We start from the raw sequence: 17,673 nt of genomic DNA on the forward strand, positions 1-17,673 counted from the left end.
CTGCTGGAGTAAAGGCCAGACTTGAATACAAATCTCTTATTCTATCCTCTTCTCATCTCTCTACTTCCACTCTCTCCTATATTTTGTAAATAAACTTCTATAAAAGTCATTTTGACTTGAGGTTACTCTTTAATTGGGGATTGATAATTATTCAATTCCCTGGTGACCTAACCTTTTAATATATTCAACCCAAAAAACCCTTTTTGCCCCTTACAGTCCTTAGCTCTAGATAGCATCAGGGAAACATGAGCCAAATGAAAAGTTAGTATCATATGCTTAATAACTTTTTTTCAACAAGTGGGTACTATAATTTAGGGTACTAGCTCTCAGGATTCCTTAAATCTTGAGCCTCTTGTTTCTTAAAGGGGAATCTTGCTCCGTAACTGTATTCATGATGTGACAGAGTACTAATCCCTTTTTGAATGCCTATAGCTGACAGATAAAGAAGAGGAGGGCCTTACCATTTTTCCCCTAATAATACTAGAGCTAAAACTAGGAGATAGAGGAAGTAAATGAACACTATCTGAAGCTCTGACAAAGCCACTTTAGTGTATTTATTCATCACTTTACCTAAAATGACAGAAAGAAAAAAGTTTCCAAAAGCACTTACTATATTTTGTAATAGTTCTTCCATCTTATCTATCCAAAATTCCTTCCAAATTTACATTATAGTGTTAAAAGAACATCCTGATTCTACCTAGTCCTGGTCAGTTAAAGGCAAATTCAGGGATTGAGGGGCAGCTAAATTGCATAGTGGTTGGAGCACCAGGCCTGGAGCTAGAAGGACCTGAGTTCATATTCAACTCAGGCAATGTGACTTTCAGCAAGTCACTTAATCCTAATTGTCTCCATTCCTTATTCTCCTTTTCTCTAAAGTAAACTAGAGAAGGAAATGCAAACTATTCCAGTATCTTTGCCAAGAAAATCCCAAATGGGGTCCCAAAGATTCAGACATGACCTAAAAGACAGAACAACAAGTAATAAGAAAAAAAGGAGTTTATTGGCATCCCAAGGCATCAAGCAGTTGAAGTGAACCAGGGATGTATGCCAACTTGCAGTTGCTTGTTATGAGACAAGAGTAAAACAATTTACTCATGAGGGTAAGACAATCCTCATTGCTAGACTTTTCAAAAAGAAAGTAGGATTAGTGTTTCCTTAGCAGCTAGGTGGCACAATGGAAAGAGTGCAGAGTCTTTGTTAAAATTTGACCTCAGACATATAATAGGCTGAGTTACCCTAAGCAAGTCTCTTAACCCTGTTTACTCCAATTTTCTCATCTGTAAAATGAGATGGAGAAGCAAATGGCAAACCATTCCAGCATCTTTGCCAAGAAAACCCCAATGAGGTCACAGAGTCCTACAGACAGAAAAAAACAACTGACTCAACAATAATATCTCCTCTCCATTGCATACTCGGAGATGGGATTAGTGCTCAGATGATGGAGCAGTTTGCAGGAGGCGGTTGTTCTAAGGGAACCAAGCCATATCCAAAGGCTGAGCAAGTTAAAATATAGAGGGTCACTCAAACTGACTCTGTCCCAATGACTGACTTTGTACAGTAGCACTCCATTTGGCTACACCTAGGTTCAGCATGGTATTTTGATTAATAATGATTATCAAATTTAGCCAGAGCCTCTGTTATGTAACTCTGTTGCAAAGCTTAGCAGAGACACAACAGTCCAAATTAAAAAGTATTGAATGTGGGGCAGCTGGGTAGCTCAGTGGATTGAGAGCCAGGCCTAGAGACAGGAGGTCCTAGGTTCAAATCCGGCCTCAGACACTTCCCAGCTGTGTGACTCTGGGCAAGTCACTTGACCCCCATTGCCTACCCTCACCAATCTTCCACCTATAAGTCAATACACAGAAGTTAAGGGTTTAAAATTAAAAAAAAAAGTATTGAATGAAATTATAAAGCAGCATAAATCACAAGGAAAAGAATCAATAAGAAAAAAATTGTTGGCACCCATAGACAAAGGATATTAAAGCTCATATACTTTCAGGGAAGTTGTAATCTACTCTTACTTTAATCTCTTTGATTTCCCAACAGAATGGAAAGATATATTCAAAAGTCTAGAGATATGTGCCCAGTGTGTTCTTTGTTAAATTTAGAAACCTGTCTTTTTTAAGTCTGAAAACCTACCTGTCTCCTATTGCTGTTTGTCTTTCTCTTTCCAAGGGAACTAATGACATCACAAAGTTAATGTTTTAACTTGCATGGAAGTGGAATTTAAATGAGGCAGTTACCCAAAGTCCCATTCTCTCTTCCAGTCATGGAAGTCCAGTTGCAAGACAAAAGTCAAGATAATTAGTGATGGCTCAGGATGTAGTGGATGACCTTTGTGGTCTTTGACATCTGACCAAGCTCTAAGTGATCCACAGAGACTGCTTCTGCTGCCTCCATGGCCCTTGGAACAAATATTTCTATTCTACCCATTCCACTGGGGGAAATTTTTACATGCTTGGAGCAGATATTTCTAGCTCACTGATGTGTTTAAGACATGTAAGTTACCCTCAACTTGATTTAGCTTGTCTGCCAAGATGGCTTTACCAGGATATGGTTGCTGTGCATGCTATAGCTTCTTGGAAACACAGGTGAGAGTTGGATAAGAGGTGGACATCAAAAGCCAATGAACAGGGGGCAACTGGGTGGCTCAGTGGATTGAGAGCCAGGCCTAGAGACAGGAGATACTAGGTTCAAATCTGGCCTCAGATACTTTCTAGCTATGTGACCAATATAGAAAGTAGGAGTTAAAAAAAAAAAAAAGCCAATGAACAGCCCTGAAAAGGGATCAGCAAGCCTTCATACCAGAAGTGATTGTCCTCCTTGAACACCTCTTATACAAGTATCTTTGCCTCTTAGAAACCCTGCGAAGATCATCTCAAGCAACATCTCCTGTCTGTTTATGATGCCCCCAGAAGCTAGTGTATCCCCCAACAACAAATAAACTTCTACCTAATGTGAGTTCCTTTAGGGCCAAGCTTACTTAATTTTTGGTTCTGTATTATTATACTTGTTAGTATATCAAGTGATAGACTATACCAAAGAATGCTAAATGAAGAATGTTAAAGAGTCTCGCTTTGGCTCTATAATCATCCCCATATTCTAGAGGCATGGTTGAGGATGTTGTAGTCCCTGGGGATATAGTCATCTTCTTCATACTGTATTAGTGTTCCTATTTTTCCACATACTCTCCAAAATTTGTCATTTTCCCCTTCTATCTTTTTAGCCAACCTGATAGATATGAGATGATATCTAAAAGTTGTTTTAATTTACATCTATCTCTAATCAATAATGATTTGGATGAATTTTTTTATATGACTACATATATAACTGATTTCTTTTTCCAAAAGTTGTTTATTCATAGTCTTTAACCATTCATCAACTGGAGAATGATTCTATTCTTATAAATTTGACAAAGTTCTCTCCCTCTCCAATTTTTTTTGCTTTCCTTCTAATCTGGTTTCATTTGTACACAAATTTTTAAAATTTAATGTAATCATATCCAATTTACATCTTCTGATATTCTCTATCTCTTGTTTATTCATAAATTCATTTCCTAACCATAAATTCATTTCCTAACCATAAATCTAAAAGGTAATATGTTCCATGTTCTTCTAATTTACTTATGATGTCTCCCTTTATGCATAGTCATATATCTATTTTGACTTTAATTTTAGTAAATGGTGGAAGATATTGGTCTATATCTAGTTTCTGCCAGGCTGCTTTCCAGTTTTCTCAACAATTTTTACCAAACAGCAAATTCTTCTTCCTTAAGCTTAAATCTTTATATATATCAAGCACAAAGTTACTATAATACTATGTATCATATAGCTACTCCATTCCACTGATCCACCATTCTATTTCTTAGTTAGAACTAGATAGTTTTGATAATTACTGCCTTATAATACTGTTTAAGATCAGTACTACTAGACTGCCTTTCTTCACATTTTTTCATTAATTCCTTTGATATTCTCCACTTTTTAGACTTCTGAATTAATTTTGTTATTATTCTTTCTAGCTCAATAAAATAATTTTTGATAATTTAATTGGGGAGTCACTGAAGAAGTAGATTAGTTTAAGCAAAATTGTCATTTTTATTATATTGACTCAGCCTACAACTAATACTGAACAACTAATATTTCTCTAATTATTTAAATTTGACTTTATGTAAAAAGTATTTTATAATTATGTTCATGTAATTCCTGGGTTTGTCTTGGCAAACATACCCCCAGGTATTTTATATCATCTATGGTTCTTTTTTTTAAACCCTTACCTTCTGTCTTGGAGCCAATACCGTGTATTGGCTCCAAGGCAGAAGAGTGGTAAGGGTAGGCAATGGGGGTCAAGTGACTTGCCCAGGGTCACACAGCTGGGAAGTGTCTGAGGCCAGATTTGAACCTAGGACCTCCCGTCTCTAGGTCTGGCTCTCAATCCACTAAGCTACCCAGCTGCCCCCCATCTATGGTTATTTTAAATGAAATACCTCTTCTTTTTTTTTTTCAAACCCTTGCTTTCCATCTTAGAATCAATACTGTGTATTGCTTCCAAGGCAGAAGAATAAGTGACTTGCCTAGGATGACACAGCTAGGAAGTGTCTAAGATCAGATTTGAACTTAGGACCTCCTGTCTCTAGGCCTGGCTCTCAATCCACTGAGCCACCCAGCTGCCCCACTAAAATACCTCTTCTTATCTCCTTATTCAGAGTGTTTTTGGTAATGATTTGCTAATGATTTATGTGGGTTTGTTTTATATCTTTTTACTTTCCTAAAAGTATTGCTTCAACTGACTTTTCAGTTAAATCTCTAGAACTTTCCAAGTATACTATCATATCATCTGCAAAAGAGATAATTTTCTTACCTCATTGCCCATTCTGATTCCTTCAGTTTCTTTTTTTTCTCCTATTGCTATTGCTAGCATTTCTAGTGCAATATCAAATAATACGGGTGATAATGAGCATCATTGTTTCACTCCTGACCTTACTGGGAAGGTTTCTACCTTATAGATAATGCTTGCTGATGGTTTTCCAGTAGATGTTCCTTCACATTTTAAGGAAAAATCCATTTATATCTATGTTTTCAAGAGTTTTTAATAGGAGTGAGTGTTTCATTTTGTTTGAAGCTTTTACTGTATCTATTGATATGATCATATGATTTTTACTTTTGATATTAATATGATCAATTATGTTAATAGTTTTCTTATAGTAAACACCAGTTGGTCATAATGTATGATTTTTGTGATGATATCTTCCTGTAGTCTCCTAGCTAGTATTATATTTAGAATTTTTGCATCAATATTCATTAGGGAAACTGGTCTATAATTTTTTTCTCTATTTTTGCTTGTCCAGATTTGAGTATCAGCTGCATATTTGTTTCATAGAAAGGACTTGGTATAACTCCTTCTTTGCCTATTATTCTAAATTATTAAATATTAGAATTAATTGGTCTTTAAATGTTTGATAGAATTCACATGTAAATCCACCTAGTCCTGATGCTTTTTTATTAGGAAATTCATGTATGGCCTGTCCAATTTCTTTTTCTAAAATAGGTTTATTTATAAATTCTATTTCATCTTCTATTAATCTAGGCTATTTATATTTTTGTAAATATTCTTCTTTTCCACTTAAATTGTTAATTTTTTGGTATGTTGCTGGGCAAGATAAATCCTAATAATGGTCTTAATTTCATTTTTGTTAGTGGTATATTCACTCCTTTCATTTTCAATTTGGGTTTCTTCTTTTTCTCTCTTTTTGATCATATTAACCAACTTTTAAAATTGTATATCCAATTCATTGACCTAGTCATTCTCTATTTTGTTGATGTGAGCATTGAGAGTTATCAATTTTTCTGAGATTATTTTTTTTGTTGTATCCCATGAGTTTTGATGTGTTGTCTCATCATTCTCTTTAATAAAAGTATTTATTGTTTCTATTGATTGCTTTTTAACTCTCTTATTCATTTTAAAATATTTTCTCATGGTAACATGATTCATTTTCTATGAATTCCTACATTTATCTATGTAGTTTTTATTCCCTAACATGGACAATTTTTGTAAAAATGGAGTGAAAAAAGGTATATTCGTTTCTATGTCCATTCAATTTTCTCTAAATGTCTATCATATCTAGTATATCTAGGATTCTATTAATTTCTTTAACTTCTTTCTTTTTGTTAGATTTATCTAGTTCTGATAGTTTCTTTATTTATATCAATCTATAATTCATTTACTTTTTCCTTTAAAATTGTAGATGCTATATAATTTGGTGCATATATTTTTAGTATTTTTATTACTTCATTATCTATGGTACCTTTTAATATAGTGTAGTTTCTCTACTTATCTCTTTAAATTTATTTTGGCATTAACATTGAGAATATGATTACTAACCCTGCTTTTTTTTTTAACATCAGCTAAAGCATAATTAATTCTACTCTATCCTTTTATTTTTACTTTATGTGTCTCTCATTTTTAAATGTGTTTTTTGTAAACAACAAATTGTCAGATACTAGTTTTTGGTCCATTCTGCAATTCATCTTCTATTCACATTCAAAATTATAATTACTAATCATGTATTTCCTTCCAAACTATTTTTCTTAGTATTTATCCTTCTCTCTCTAACCTTACTCTGTTCCTCCTCAGAATTCTAATTTACTTCTGACCACTGCTTCCCTAATCCACATATACAAAATCCCTTCTTTTTTCTTACCTATAGAATCAATACTTTCAGTATAAGACAATAATAGACGACCAGAATTGACTTACATCAAACAATGATTATGTAGAACAGCTAACATGAACAACATATACACCTAATCTTCATGCAACCTCTTTACCTTTATTTTTTTTTAATCTCCAAGCATGATGTTAAATTTTATGAGAAGATTCTAGATAAATAATGTCAATTTCAAACAGGATATTTATTTCCTACCCATTTCAAAGTTATGGATCATTAATCTTGGTATTTAAAATATCTTACAAAAAAGCAGCACATACTGGATGTTATTTTAGATATGGGAGGAGGCTATCATATAAAAAGCTTAATATGAAAACTGAAAGGGGGCAGCTGGGTAGCGCAGTTGATTGAGAGTCAGGCCTAGAGACAGGAGGTCCTAAGTTCAAATCCAGCCTCATACACTTCCCAGCTGTGTGACCCTGGGCAAGTCACTTGACCCCCATTGCTCACCCTTATCACTCTTCCACCCATGAGCCAATATACAGAAGTTAAGGGTTTAAAAAAAAACTGAAAAAAAACTAGAGTGAAATGCACTGAAGTGAATGAAAAAATACCATGTGTGGAGCACAGTAAATGTTAGAGTTAGGTTTGACTATCACATTCAGTGAATTAGATGCATGATTAATGTTTGAGCAGTATGGTTACATTAAACCTGTAATAACTTTCTCAAAGTAAGAGACCCACAAATAGTTCAAACCAGAATGGTCTCTATAAATCTGTTCAGGGATACACTGTTAGTAAAAGTGTTAAAACTGCAAAATAATCAAATGCTTAAAAGGAAGAAATTAGACTAAATGACCCATTTCTAAGGTCTTCTAGGTCTAAATTTCAACAACTGACAATTTGTTAAAATACCATCTAGCATAATCCCATTTGTGCCTAGATATACTAACTTTGCTCTGCTTTGAACTCTTTAATTTTATGTAATCATGTTTCATTTAACTCTTTGCTCTTAATCCTACAATATCCTCTGGCCAAAATCAAAAGTAAAGTCTAACAGATCAAAACATCAGCCTTTCCAATATGCCCAAAATACTACCAAAGGGTAATCAGAAAGTTAGGAGAACCAGGAGAGATCTTTTTCACATTTCTGTCCAAGAGAAGACAGAGTACCCAGAAGGAGGGTTGACTCAAATCCTGTAGAAAAATCAAGGAGATTGAGTACTCAGAAAAAAGATTATTGAATTAGGCAATTGAGAGCTCCTTGATAACCTTGCAGAGAGAAGATATGGCAGAGCTGTGGAGACCAACATCGTTACAGAAGGCAGAATCAATAGAGAAGGAATTTTTAATGGAGTAAGAAACTGGAAAAGAGAGGGAATGAGATTAGAGGCACAAATGAAGGCATTGGCCTAAAGGGAAGGGGAAGAGAGTGAATAAAAATCATAGAGAAGCTTTGAAGAGGGGAAAATGGGAGATGAAGAAGATTGAGATTTAAATGGCATTAATCTTCTTAATAAAAAGCAGGAAGCAAAGACATCCATTGAAGGTTAAGGGACTAAGATAGAGGGACTAAGATCTTACATGTAAAGCTTTTGTACGAATGGTAAAAGAGATAACATCTGTTATAAGGGAAAAAATCAACCTGTTTCTCTAAGGTTTGCTTTCAGTTATTTTGTAGCCTTGTCACAAGATAACCACGGGTGATCACATTTCACTCCACCTCTTCTTAAAATACTTCTTCAAAAGCTATCTGAAGTCTTTTGGATGAGGGGCAGCATAGAGTCTATTGCTGACTTTCTAGAACCTGCCTATGTTTTTGTCTAGAGTATCCACTAAGATCCCCAGTCAATTCTAAATTAAGAAGAAGCATTGGCATAAGATTTTAATGGAGATCTAAGCTTTTTAAAATAGTTTTTTAAAAAAACAGTAAATATTTTATAAATAAGTGTATTATGTGCTATATAATCTTTATGCACCTGACCCTGAAGTAGGATTGGTACAAATTCCCTAGCATCAGGATCCAGCTTTAAAGTCCCTTTAATATGGTAGCTACTAGACTTTCCACTTTCCCTTCCAACTTCCCTAGTTGGTGCTAGAGAAGAAGTTGTGCCTGTGTCTGAAAATGTTGCACTTTCCTTCTCAATGGTCTGCAGGAGCCCATCTCCCTTGTTGACACTGTCTGTTTCTAAAAGATCCCCATTAGAACACCTGTCTAAAATCATTGCCCTTGTTATTTGACCTTGCTGTACTACAGATTGATGTAAATGATCCACAGTCTTATTACAGAATGATGTTTCTTTCCCCTCACAGTGGGAATCAATAAGCTTGTATCAAGAACTTGTGCCTGTTTCCCTTTCAGTGTTCCCCACATCACTGTTCCTTTCCCATAAATTCTCTCCTTTATTTCTATTATATCCTCCTCCATTTGCAACTCCTCCTCAGTCACTTCTTTGTAACTCTGTGTTACATCTACCAACCTATAATTCGTAATTTCTTCTGTATCCATTTTATCTTTCCCACTTTCCTCTGCCACATCATTGTCATTGCCCTTATCAGTCCTTGCAACAACTAAGGCTGCTTTCTTTGTTCATAAGGTACGAGGTCTGGCTCCTTAGGATGGGTATTCCTCCATTTTTGATAAACTAGGGGAATTATTAAATTTGGTACAGTTATGGCCACAACATCTGGCCTTTACTTTGTCACTATATCTGTTGTTGTCCCTGTTGTTGCTACTATTATTGTTGTTATATCTTGAATTGTAGTAGGTGTTTCTCCTGTTGTTGTTATTGCCTCTATTCCCAAAATTTATTTGGGATTTGAACCTACATTCCCAAACTATATGACCAAGTTTTGAGCACAGGAAACAATGTTTGACAGAGTTGTTTGCACTGCTAGAAGATTGCCTAGGCCTGCTCTGGCTCCTCTGATTGCTGGACATCAGAGCCATATTCTTAATCTCCTCTATCTCCTTGGCCTTCTGGGCTTCTTTCAGTTGTCTCTTTAGCTCCGCAATCTCCCTATCCTTTTCAGAAGCCTTTGACTGCTTTGGTGCACTATCCCTAGACTCATAGACATATGCAGCTGTTTTCCTTAGCTCCTCAATGGGCATTGTCTCCCATTGTGGGCAATGCAACTTTAAATAAACTTGGATGTGGTTGAGACTGCCCTTAACAAATTGCCTCCTGACATGCTGGATGTTATCCTCATCTATCATGTCCCTGAAACCTAGGATAGTTTCACCTGCTTCCAAGAGCTTGTCCAGGCAAACCCTTGGGTGTTCTTCCTCCCCCTGCCTCCACTTTTCAAAGGACCCCCATGCATTAGGTCTTCTTGCATGGAGCCTTATTGTTTCTGCTAAATACTCCCTGCACCTTTTAAGATAAGCCATATTTGCATGTGAGGATAGCTCTAAGTCCTGATGTTGTTCTGGCCACAAGGCAAGATTGGGGTTGCTTCTAGTTTCGGCTATAAATTTTGCCTTTTCACTAGAGGTGTATAATTCAGAAAGGAGCAGTTCAAAGTCCTCAAAAGTTGGGTTATAAAGTCTCATGGCCTGTTTGTATTCTTTTATTGATTTATGTGGATTGATATAGAACTGCGGGAACTTCCTTTTCAAGATATCCAAATCACCCCCTGAAAAAGGTTTTTAGCCTTTCACATGTCTGGTTGTACCACTGTTCTGTCGGTAATTGAAAGGATAGTCACAGGAGCTGCTTCAGCCCCTACAACCTGTTGTTCTTCAGTGTTCCCATCTTTAGTTTGTTGTTTAACATCACCCCCCTTTTGTGTTGTGACTGCATTCTCAATAATCTCTAGCTGCATTATTGTTTTTGCATCTAGGTCCTTTCCTTCCCTGAATCTGGCCTCAGACACTTCCCAGCTGTGTGACCTTGGGCAAGTCACTTGACCCCCATAGCCTACCCTTACCACTCTTCCACCAAGGAACTAATACACAGAAGTTAAGGGTTTAAAAATATAAAAAAATAAAAAAAAATAAAAAAAAAGCAGATGCAACTTCCTGTGACAAAGTCTTCATGCTCTTTCTAGGTTTTGGAGGCTGGTAGAAGACCTTCTTCTTCAGTGTGGACCTGGGACTCTAGCATTTGGTAAGATTGCTCTGGGATCTTCTCCCCTTAAATTTTGGATTGGTGAGTGGAAAAAGCTGACCCTCCTTTCCTGACTTCTGGAGAGATAAATACAAGATAGGCCTCTCTCTCAGAGGAAGCCATGTGGGTGAAACCCTTGCTTAATTTACCTCTGGGCCTTCTGACTGAGAATTCTAGAGCCCTGACAGAGTACAGCAAGGCACCAGAGCAAATATTTAGCTTGTTAAGTTAGATAATTTCTCTACCCTCTTTCATATTCTTCTCATTTCACTCTTTGCCTCTATTTTATAAATAAAACTGATAAAATCATTTTGACTTGAGATATGATCATTTCAGTGACCACATTCTCTTATATTTAGTTCAATCTTAATTTTAACTCCTACAGTTTTTTTTCTTTAAAAGATAGAATGCACACATCTATTTTGTTTCAAATAAAATGGGAAAAAATAACATTTAGAACTATAAAGCTATGTACCCCTGGGAAATGAGGAATAATTCCACAACAAAAGTTTCCTTTACACCTTAAGCTTACTTCCCCAAATGTTGAACCTTGCTTTATTTTTAACCATTTTGATGGAAATCTTTCCCAAATTATTTATGTGCTTTCCTGCCTTCTTAGAGTAAAATTTGGCTTTTTCTAGGTGATAGGTAACTATTGTTCTAACATCAGTTATTACTGTTTGTTATTTGTCCTAACTAAATGGTCCTGTACTGCTCAAGCTTTTTGATATTTTTAAAAAGTCTTTTAAAAAGTTTTTTGAGTTTTACTTTTGGTCTCCTCCTTTGCTCTTACACTTATCTATATCTTCTTATTGTCAATTGGTCTCCCTTTATCCAATGATTATTACCTTCCCTTCCTCTCTCCATCCCTCTCCTTTCTAATGTCTTGCTTCAAATTTCTGTGGGCTAAAAAAAATGGATTATAAAGCTTAGAGTTATAAAATCATGAACCTTAGTGATTCATCCCCCCATTTTACAGATGAAAATTACAGTTCAGCCTCCCCATTTCACAGATGAAAATGCTGAGGCCAAGAGAAGGGAAGTTACTTACCCAAGGTGACATGTTTGGTTAATAGTATAACTAGAGCTAGACCTAGATGTCCTGATTGTTAGTTCAGAAATCTTTCCTCCATTCCATCCTCTCCTCTTTGTCTTTCTGTTAACAAGCTTTTCCTCTCATGACTCCCTTTGTCCTCTTAAATCATTCATCCCTGAGGCCCGTCTCATATTTCTTGTCACCTAATTCAGACTCATTAGAAATCAGAGGGGAGAAAGAACAGAGAGCAGATACTGACATCTTTATAACTTTGAGAATCTAGCAGAGGTAGTGCCCATGGCAAACCAACATGAAACAGAGCAAGAAAGAGATGGAAAGTGGAAATTAATACTTTAAATCTGTCCTGGGATAGTCTTAGCCCCATCCAATTTCAATTATGTCAAAAGGGGAACAGTTTCCAGAATGGAGAGAGAAGCTGTGGTCATCTTGATTTCCAACTTCAGTCAACCTGAGATGGTTGCTGTTGATATTTTCTACCATAGCTTCAGAAAAAACATAATCTCTGTTTGAAGGATGGTCAGATGATTCTGTCATGGAATCATCCCATTCAACAGGGGTCTCTCCAGCTCATTTGTAGCTGGAATCTAGAGATTCAATGGGACAGACAACTCAATCAGCAAGTTCACAAGAAGGGAGGAGAGTTAGATCTCTAATGAGTTGGGAAATTACTGAGAGTTGCTTTCTCACCTGGAATGGAGTTAGGGGAATAAAGAGGTGTCCTAGTGGAGTGCTTGCATTTTCTTACCAAACATCACTCTTATCTCTGAGTAGTTTCTTTAGCGCTTCACAGCCTCCATTGCCCAGTTCAGCAACAGTAGCCTATCAAAGCCTAACTAGGAGAAAGAAGGGGAGACATCTAGATTTTTAGACATGTCACTCAATTCTATCCGCCCGTATAGCACAAGACAGAGCTTTCTTCCTCATATTTCTTTCTGCTGGAATTCTCTATAACACAGTCCCAGAAAGTGAAATTTGAAAGATGTCACAACATGAGTGAACTCTGGAATAATGTCTGTTTGAATTTTTCCTCTCCATTATCAATATCATCTGTGCTAGAGTCCCAGAATCCAAAACTATACAAATAAGACTAAAGCAGAGGCAGAGGCAGAGGGATTGGAGACGAGAGAGGAAGACAGACTTCTTTCAGCTACTTAAATTTGCAACCTTAATAAATTTCACTTCTAAAATTTAGCTGAACTAAATCATATCACAGAGCCAGAAGAGATCTTTAAGAACACCTAATCCAACTCCTTCAGTCTTCAAATGAGGGAACAGATTAAAAGATATCAAATGGCTTGCTTAATTAAGATCACATAGATGTTAAGTAGCTGTGCCAGTTTTCAAACTCTAGTCCATTAAAAACCTAGGCAAAAAACATTCATATTAAAATAAAATAAAGTTGTTTTAGGGAAAACTATATTTATCTGATTCTTGTGCTTCCTGTAGAGTTGTCTTTGGAATATACTGCTAGGTTGCTAAATCCTGAATAATGTTAAACCAAAGTATGGATATTTGGATTATCAAGGCAATAAAGCAATTTGTGGGGGAGAGAGAATCCACAGGTTTTTCAAAATAACACATTTGCCACTAAAACTAGGAGAACTGACATAACATAGTCAGCTATTGAATCAAACAGTTTGATTTGTCTTGTGAATGGAGTTACAGAGCAACAAGTCTTCTTTCTCCTTGTTATGTGAAAAAAAAGTGATTAAAAAAGAAATAAAAATAGTAGTTAGAAAGGGGTAAGGGGCAGCTAGGTGACTTAGGAAATAGAGTGCCTAGCCTGGAGCTGGGAGGACTTGTGTTCACATCTGGTCACAGACACTTCCTAGCTGTGTGATGATGGATAAATCACTTAATCCCGTTTGTCTAGCCCTTGCCCTTCTGTCTTAAGAGTTATTACTAAGACAGAAAGTAAGATTTAGAAAAATAATAAAAGCTAGCATTTGGGTAGTACACTAATCACTTTAGATATGTTATCTCATTTGATCTTCCAACAACTCTGGGAGGGAAATGCCATTATTATCCTCATTTTACATATGAGGAAACTGGGGCACAATGAACTTAAATTACTTATCTAGGGTCCCATAGCTATAAGTGATTGAAACTAGATTCAGAACTAATTTCGTCCTATACTTGATTTGCTGTGCCATCTAGCTGTCTCACGAATTCATAGTACTTAAAACAGTACCAAACTAGAGTCCTCTAAATGGAAACATAAACACATAGAGAGGATTCAGGAATCCCTTGGAAAGAAATGAGTAACAACCATATCAAAAGTTCATGTCACAGTGTCCTCCCTGTCAGGTCATGCATGTGCTACCACTTGAGAAGGTGCTAGAATCAGTTCCGTTTAAATTCTCTTTAATCTTCTCATCATTCTGTATCTAGTGAGTACTGGCTTGCACAGGAATAAATTCTATGCTCCCTCAAGGACAGGAATGACTTGGATTCTGTCCTTTGCTAATGGAATTTTCTGTGCTTTGCAGTCTGGCGTAAAATGGTCAAGTGTTCTGTGGTCAGGGGACGGAGTCAGGCTTAGATTACCTATCCTGAGTACACTGATGATGTTGAAGGTGCTATCCCAGGTAAGCATGAGAAGGCACAGTCACATGAAGTCACATGCCAGACTTGCTGGATGGAATCCACAATCTGTAGCTGTTGCTGTCATTCACTCCTTATGAGTGCCCCTCACCATCCACAGGCTCCTAAACTCGAACAACTAGAACTAAGTCCAGTCTTGATTTTATTCTCTGGTTGGAGAACTTTGGAATTCCTAGACCCAACATAATTGCCGTGACTATGACCTGAGGCCCAGGGAAGGCTGGATATTGCTAAATGTACTTACAAGAAACCTGTTTTGATCATATTTGGAGACATCTAGGTGGCTCAGTAGATAGAATATTTGATTTAGAGTTAAGAAGTTCAAATCTTCCTCAGACACTTAATAGCTGTATGACTCTGGGCAAATCAGGTAACCTCTCAGCCTCAGTTTCTTCATCTGTAAAATAGGAATAATAATATTATCTACACCCCAGAGTTATTGTGAGGATCAAATGAGATTACACATTTATGATGTTTTTCAAACCTTAAAGTGCCATGTAAATGTCAGTTTTTTTTTTCATTATTATTGTTGTTATTTCATTTCTAGGAACCAGATTTAAGAAGGATTTTGATGGTCTACAAAAGCAGTTAGAAAGAGGTCCTTACGATAGTGAAAGAGTTCAAGATGATGCAATATGATAGATTTTTAGACAAAGCTGTTGTAAATTTTTTTTTCACTTGGATATCTGTAAATGGAATTAGCTCACCCCATTCATAGTTAAAACTCTAGCCACCAGAGATAATGTCATCCCACCTCCCTAAGTGGGGAGGGGAGATTAGTTACCTACACGTGACAATAAGTAACAAATCAAGAAGAAGGGACTTCCCTTTGGGCAGTCCAAAACAGTGTCGAGACTGCCATTTGTCCATTTGAAATTAGAGGTGGGTGCAGGAAGTGATGAAAGCTGCTGGTAACTTCCTGTGAGGCAGTTGGCGCTTTGGAATGGGGTGTAGAAGGATCTCTGGTAAGACCTCAGGCAGCTTCCCCTCTGAATTGTCACATGGGTAAGTTAGGCTAACTCCCTTTCGCCTCTCTTGGCATTCTAAGATCTCTACCCTCAAGGAGGCTTCTTTGCCTCTCTAATTGTCAAGGCCTTGTAGCTAGTAGCCTCGTTTAATTAACCTCTAAATCCTCATCCAGGCCAGAACTCTGGTCCGGCCAGAGTCTCTCTCTCTCTCTCCCTACCTTCAACCTTCCTAATTGTAAATAAACTACCATAAAAGCCATCCTGACTTGGGTCTATTTTTAATTATGGAATCAATCTGAATCTGGTTGATTCCTGGTGACCACACCTTAAATATATATATATTCCCTTCTTACATTTATATATATATAAAAATGTATATATATTCCCTTCTTACATTTTTGGCTGACCACATTTGGTCTCAGATACCCTCAATCTTCCTAAATTTTCTTGATTTTTCCTCTACTTTTGTGACTATCCTTAAGTCAACCTTTTTACAGCTCGTTTTGGATCTGCGATTTAAGTAAAGCTGCTGTAGTCACAGAATTTGACACTGTATGGTCAGCTTCACTGCCCTCAAAACTAAGTACTCAAGGCACAGAACTCATAGCCCTGAAACATGCATATATAATTGCCAAAAATAAAAAAAAGCAACAATTTATACAGATTCTAGATATGCATTTGGAATTTGTCATTCAGTGGGTATGTTATGGCTTCAGAGAGGATTTTTAACCTCATCTGGAAAATCTATAGCTAATGCAAAAATTATTAATGAAGTTCTTTCTTCTCTCCAGCTACCAGAAGCCCTAGCTGTAGTTCATTGCTCTGCCCATACAGGTGGCACTGACCCTGTCTCTAGGGGAAACGACCAGGCAGATACTGCTGCAAAGCTAGCAGCTATAGAAGGGCCTGAATTAATTTTAACATTAACAACCACTGATGACTGAAATTTATCACTTTCCTATGATGAGAAGGAAGTAAAAAATGGAAGCAAAAATTTAAAGCTAAACAGATGAATGGAGTATGAATGTCCTCTGAAGGAAAACCCCTGCTCCCTAGAAACTTTTATCACCAAATTTGCAAATCCATTCATAAAAATGGTCATTATGATACCCAGGGCATCATGGACTCTGTTAAAAGCGTATGGATAGCTTTTGGCATAACCACTATAGCCTCTAAAGTATGTGCAGCTTGCCCTACCTGCCAAGCATATAACCAACATGCCTTTTGTGGCAAGGCTTTTGGTGGGCGTCCTCTGGCTTATGCACCTTTTGAGCACCTGCAAATTGATTTCATAACAATGCCAAAAGCTGGACAATATAAATTCTGTCTAGTCATAGTGGATCAACTGACTAGGTGGCTGGAAGCATTTCCTACTGCCCGAACCACAGCGGCTTTTGTCACCAAGGTACTTTTAAAAGAAATCATTCCTTGTTTTGGCCTGCCTGCACTTGACTTGGACAGAGGAAGTCACTTTACTGATTCAGTTTTATCTGAAATATATTCCCGTTTGGGGATAACTCCCAAATTCCATGTACCATATCACCCCCAGAGCTCAGGCCAAGTTGAATGGATGAACAGAGAACTTAAATCTATGATTGGCAAATTATGCACTGAGACATATCTGAAATGGCCTAAAATTCTCCCTCTAGCTCTATTTTATCTTAGAAGCAGGCCCAGGGGAGATCTACATATCTCACCATATGACATGCTTTTTGGACATCCCCCTAAACATGTTAAGCTTTTTTCTCCTGCATATGCATCACTATTAGGAGGAGATACTTCTATTGATTCCTATATACAGGAATTGCAACACAAACTGCGTGAACTCCATGAATCTGGAATTGCAGTACAAGCAGGACCAATAGACTTTTCATTTCATGAACTGAACCCAGGAGACAAGGTGTATATAAAGAATTTCCAGCATACTGGAGCAACTCAGCCTTCATGGGAAGAGCCATTCAAAATATTATTAACCACCCCAACAGCTATAAAAATTGGAGAAAAGGACTCTTGGATTCATTGCTCACATGTAAAGAGAGCATCTTCTATTGAAACTGATTGACTATTTCCTGTTACATGTATTAGAGATAACAGTTCATAGACTAATGGATGCTGTTTTTGGAATCACATTGTATTTTTTTGTTCTTGCTTTTTCCCCTGAATTTATATTTATTTTCTTATTGCCTTTTCCTATTATCTTTTAGTAGAATAATTGATTTTTCCCCTTTTTCTCATTTCTTGTACTTAAAGTACATATAATCACTATTAATC

This window comes from Gracilinanus agilis, chromosome 2, assembly GCF_016433145.1.
Source record: "Gracilinanus agilis isolate LMUSP501 chromosome 2, AgileGrace, whole genome shotgun sequence".
Taxonomy (NCBI): domain Eukaryota; kingdom Metazoa; phylum Chordata; class Mammalia; order Didelphimorphia; family Didelphidae; genus Gracilinanus; species Gracilinanus agilis.